Genomic DNA, 5,698 nt, shown 5'->3' on the forward strand with positions numbered 1-5,698 from the left:
ATTCATTCCCACATACATCAATGCCTATAGTCACATCTGTGCAAGCACCCGCGTGTTCTCGGGTGGGGTTGGTGCTGTGGCAAGCTTTTATTTTTCATCTTTCCCACCAGTGTCCTGTTCTCTTGTGCGTGTCACCGCGACGTCATTTGCTGTGATCAAGCTGTGTACATGGCACCTACCTTCAACTCTCCCTACCTGTGTGAGTCTGGGTACTTTAAAGAAACACATCCACAGGAACTCAGGTATAAGAGAGAGTTTTATATAAACTGTAAGTGTACACCCAGAAAACATCCCAATCCAGTGCTGCCCAAGCCCACAAGTCCAACATTAACCCATTAACCCATATGTCCGACACCAATCCACAAAGACCTCCTCTATCTCAAAAACAGACACAATGATGCCGACTGCAGGAGGAAAGCTGAGTCATTGAACGTGTAAGCATCTCAACGCTGGCAGGGGTCTCCACACGGCTGCTCCAGCACCCAGGGCTGCATCGGGGTAGGTCCATGTGGCTTCTCCTCAGGAATGTCTTGCAGCTGAAGCAGGGAACTGGCTAAGACAGCTGCACCCTGGTCTGACCATCAGAAAGCAAGAGACCCGAGAACTAGAAAGACGAGGCTCGCTGAGCCATTTATCCCTCTGCCTTTCAATTAACCCCACATGTGTTTATCGTCCAGGTTGGGCACAATAAACTAACTACCTCACTACCTTCGTCACCGCCCAAAAGAACACATGTCTCCTGTCTGGAGAGTGATTCCCCACGTCTTTGCCAGGCCCAGCCAGGAGTGCATACCCGGTTCTGCCATTAGTAAAGCCCACCTGGGCACTGAGTCCCTTCCTAGCTGCTTCTGGATGGGCCTCGAGTCCTAAGCGGGTTGGGGGGGGAGTGATTGCAGAGTGGCCCTCTCCCTTCCAGAGACCACAAAGAGGTCTATCAAGGGAGTGAGAGCAGGCGGTCCAGCACCCACTGTCCTCCACGTTAGGGAGACACAGTGGAGACCTGTGCTCCATCCTGGGGCTATAGTTCCAAAGCGTCACCCAAGCAGACCCTGCGAGCCCGTCCAGGAGCAAGGAACTAGAAACGTCACATGAGCAATTATAGGAAGCAAGAGAAAAATTAACGTCTGTTGAGTGTCTAAAATGTTAGGGCACTTTGCTTAAAGGTCTCTAATCACCCCAGAAGCCCTTGAGAAGCACATTTATCCCGATTAAACAGATGAGCACACAGGAGCTCAAAAGAGTCAGGCAGGTTAGGAAATTATGGGCGGGACAGCACAGCATGGTCTGTCTGACCTTTCGAGTTTTGCTCCCAGGCTGCTTCTCTGCAAAGGCGTTTTGTCCAGAGAGAGCTTTTGAAGTAACTGCTGGCCGCTGACCCAATACCTCTTCTACATTGTCTCCTGTATCAGTGGCAGTGGCATCATTCTATTGGAGGCAACGTCCTGCCCAGATTTAAACAGACCAAGTTAGCCGGTCCTCTGGTGCAATGGGAGGCAGCCATGTGACAGTTCTGTGTCTTAGCTTAAGCGGCCAGCCCTGGCTGTGGCTGCCACGCTCAGCCTCATCCCGCGATCACACTGCCGTCTCCCCTTCCGTCAGTTACAACTAGCCCTCTGCCTCTAACAAGGAGACTCGGTCCCATTTGGGCCCCAGAGAATCCAGCATCATCTTCCCATCTCGAGATCGTTAATTTATGGACATTCCCTCACAGAGGGTTCCAGGGAGGAGATGAGCCTGTCAGGGTGCATTATAGCACCGTTGAAATATACAACTTTTTTTCTCTAGTTCTTTAATGCTGCACCCCCTGCCCCCCACTGTCATGACTAGCTGGCGAGATCAGAGCATGTACACAGGTTCAGATAGGAACTGGAAACACAGGGAATCCAGGACAGATAAACCCCTCAGGACCAATAATGAGAGTAGTGATACCAGGAAGAAAAGGGGAAGATGTGGGTAGAAAGGGGGCATGGGGAGGACCACACCTTGAGAAACATTCGTTCAAGATGGCGAAACTTTCAGAGAGGAGGGGCAAGGGGGTGGGGGCTTGAAGCCCCACTGCAGGGTCCCACCCCTCACACTCCCCGCTTTTGGGTTTGCCTCCTATGGTGGCTCTCTGTAGAGGAGGACTTTGGGGAGGCAGCAGGGCCGGGGGGAGGGGCATGCACCAGGTGTTCACAGTCATGTTCAGAACCCACAGTGTCCACGGCCAGTGAAGCCCAGGGGCTTAGTCCCTGACCGAGTGGTTGGAGGGCACAAATCCACCCAGAGGCGCCTCGGAGGAAAGGCCTGGCAACCTCGACCCCCAAAGCAGCCGCTGCAGATGCTGAGGAGCACGGTTCTACGCTGAGCCATGAGGTCTCCCCAGCAAGGGGTGCTGGTCACGCTGGGGTTATGTAAGCACCAGTCCAGCGCTTCGTTACAGGGAGGCTGAGCCCTGCACAGGGCGGGCAGGTACAGAGTGGAGGAGGGGAGGGTGAGTCCTATACAAGGTAGGTGGCATGGGGGAATAGGGTTGGGAGGGGCAGGGGGAGGAGGGGAGGATGGGCCCTACATAGAGTGGGGTGGAGTGGAGGAGTGGAGTTGGAGGGTTTAGGAGCAAGGAGGGGAGGCTGAGCCCTGTAGAAGTTGGGGTGTGGGGGGGTACGGGTAAAGGAGGGGAGAGTGAGTCCTACAGACAGTGGGATGTTGGGGGGAGTAAGGTTGGGAGGCTTAGGGAGGCGGAGAGGAGGGTGAGCCCTGCACAGGGGAGGGATCAGGGGTGGAGAGGGGCTGGCAGGAGGCAGCCTATGTTTCTTCTCCTCTACTTTCCTGGGCAGTTTGGCTCGAACCCCTCTCTGTCACCCCCCTTCCCCCTGCCTCAGGGGACCCAGCATCCCCTTGGAAGGCCTTTTGGAGCAGCTCTGGCTGTGAGCATGTCCCCTGGCAAAGGTCTCCATGTCCTCCACCCGCTAGTTAAAGTGGGCCCTCCCGCTGAGACAGTGCTCTTCCAGGGCTGGACAAGTGCTGGCAGACAGAGCGGCTCTGCCTGTCCCTGGGGGTACGGCCTCCTCCTGGACCGGTGTCCCAGGCAGCTGCCCAGTGGCCTCCCTGTGAACTAGTTCTCTGCCATGCTGGGGACAGTGATCACCAGGCAGACACGGACTCTGAGCCAGGCGTGGCACCCAGCTCTCTGCCCATTCTCATAACCACCCTAGGGAGGCGAGGAGGGGCTGTTGGTCCTGTTTTATAGAGGAGCAAGCCATGGCCCCTAGTGTTACTCAGCCTGCCCAAGGTCACACAGGTGGGAGGTGGTGGAGGCAGACCCGCCGAGCCCATCATACTCAAAGCTTGTGTGCTGAGCCAGGCCGTGCAGAGTCCAGGCAGGGCCCCACGGAGGGTCTCGGCAAGCAGGGAGCTGGCAGGCAGGGGCAGGACAGCTAGGCAGCCCTCAGGCCTTTGGGGAGGGGCTGAGCCCCAGCTCTTTGGAAGACAGTGGCAGGTACTGAGCACACACAGGGGTGACTTCTGCCAGGTGTTTTTTCACTCCGTCCCTCTTACTGCTCCTTGTCACCCTGGAGCCGCTCAACGATAGAGAAAAGTCACAGATTAAGGATCAAGGACTTGGGAGACATGGTCCAGGGGTCTTTAGGCAAAGGGCCCAGATCACTAACATTGTGGCGTTATAAACACACCTTCTCTTCAGAACCTGAACACACACCCACTGCTGTCAGGTCAATTCCCACTCCGAGTGGCACTCGTAAGACAGGATGGCAGAGCCCACCCCGGGGGTTCCACGGCTGCCCCCTTTGTGGAAGCACAGTCTCATCTTTCTCCTGTGGAGAGGCTGCGGGGGCTTGAGAAGCCCACCCTGCTCAGCTGGCAGCCAAGTGCTTCCACAAGGAGAGTAGCTTTTTACCAGATGCCAGAATCAGATCGCACACCACAGGAAACACGCCGTCACCACCAGCCGCCAAACCAAACCAACTCTGCCCTCTGACTCATGGCGACCTTGGAGGACGGAGCAGAACTGCCCGTGTGAGTTTCAGGAATGGTAGCTCGTTATGGGAGTAGAAAGCCTCATCTTTCTCCCATGGAGCAGCTGGTGGATTTGAACTGCCACACCACCAGGGTTCCTCCATCGCCAGCAGCCCCCCTCAAAAGCTGTTTGGGCAGAGAAGACTGTTCTTCTGTGCATGCCCCACTTTGTGTCATGGGAGAGGGGCCTACATGGGACCCTGCCTACTGCCAGTCTCTCTGGTCAGGCACGTCCTTGGGGAGAGGGACTAGAAGGGTCACTTGCCAAGAGCAGAAGAACCGGGACACACGGCTGGCTTTACTCGTGGGCGGAAGGGTAGGGAGCAGCTAGCGTAAGAGAGTTCCCTGTGCTACTGTGGGTTGCATTAGTGATGACTGCAGGGGGCCTGGACAGAGCACGTCTTAGACTGGTCCTCAGAGAAGCAAATATATGCATATTCCTATCTATAGACATCATCACAGATATATATTTCTTTACTTCAAGCAAAAGGTTCATGTGGTTTGAGGGTTGGGAAATCTCAAATTCATAGGTCAGGGGGCTGGTCAGAGACTTTTTATTTTGTTCACCATCCCCTGCCCCTCCCCCCCGACCTTAATTCTATTGTTGTGTTAGTCCAGGTTGACTAGAGAAACAAATTCATAGACACTCATATGTGTACGAGAGAGCTTTATATCAAAGAGTAATTGTATATTAAGAAAACATCCCAGCCCAGTCCAGTTCAAGTCCATAAGTCCGATACTAGCCCATATGTTCGATGCCAGTCTGTAAATTGCTCTTCAGACTCAGGTAACATGCAATGATGCCCAATGCAGGAAGATCACAGACCAGGGGGTGGAAAGTCTTGTGGATCCAGTGGTGATGGAAGCATCTCAGCGCTGGCGTGGGGCTCCACGTGGCTTATCCAGTTCCTGGACTCTGGCTGCATCAGGGTAGCTCCATGAGTCTTGTCAACAGGAATGTGTAGCAGAGAAAGTGTGCTCGCCTCCAGTGAGCTATTTATCTCTGTTTCACCTCCAAATGAGGTCATCAAGCTGTGACCTGATTCACAGCTAGACTCCACCCCTTTCTCAAACTGACTGGAGATGACGTAACTGCCACAATTGTGAATTGGGTGAAGGTTTACAGAGCAGATCCGTGTTAGACAGGTACTTCTGCAGGAAGTCCCAGATCAGAAGACTTAAGGGTTGAGGGAGAAGAAACATTGCTAGAGCCACCATTTCTAGATTGAAGGCAAGCCACACCCCTAAGAAGGCTCCTCTCAACTGCTTGGCTGTTCCATCAGATCTCATCATTGAATGTCATTACATTACACTATATGAGTGCATAACCCCCTCCAAACTGGAATTTTTCTTTCAAAGCTATGTATTTAAAATTGTTTTACAAAACAACTTTATTGCCTTCAACGTATTCTCCATTACACTTAATACATTTGTCAAATCTGTGATTCCATTCTTGGAAACAACTGTTTGGATGGCTGACAGCCCCTCTGTGGTAGTTACATTCTCTGATGTCAATTTGAGGATTAAGAGCGAAGGGGTGGAGTTTTTAGCCTGTCAATCAGATTGCAGCTTAATGACCTCATTTGGAGGCGCTAAGGTGATAAATAGCTCACTGGAGACAGGATACTCCCTTTGAGACATCCCTGCGGAGAAGTCACGTGTAGAGAGGCTGATAGAGCCAGGC

The sequence above is a fragment of the Tenrec ecaudatus genome, chromosome 14, assembly GCF_050624435.1.
Source record: "Tenrec ecaudatus isolate mTenEca1 chromosome 14, mTenEca1.hap1, whole genome shotgun sequence".
Lineage (NCBI taxonomy): Eukaryota > Metazoa > Chordata > Mammalia > Afrosoricida > Tenrecidae > Tenrec > Tenrec ecaudatus.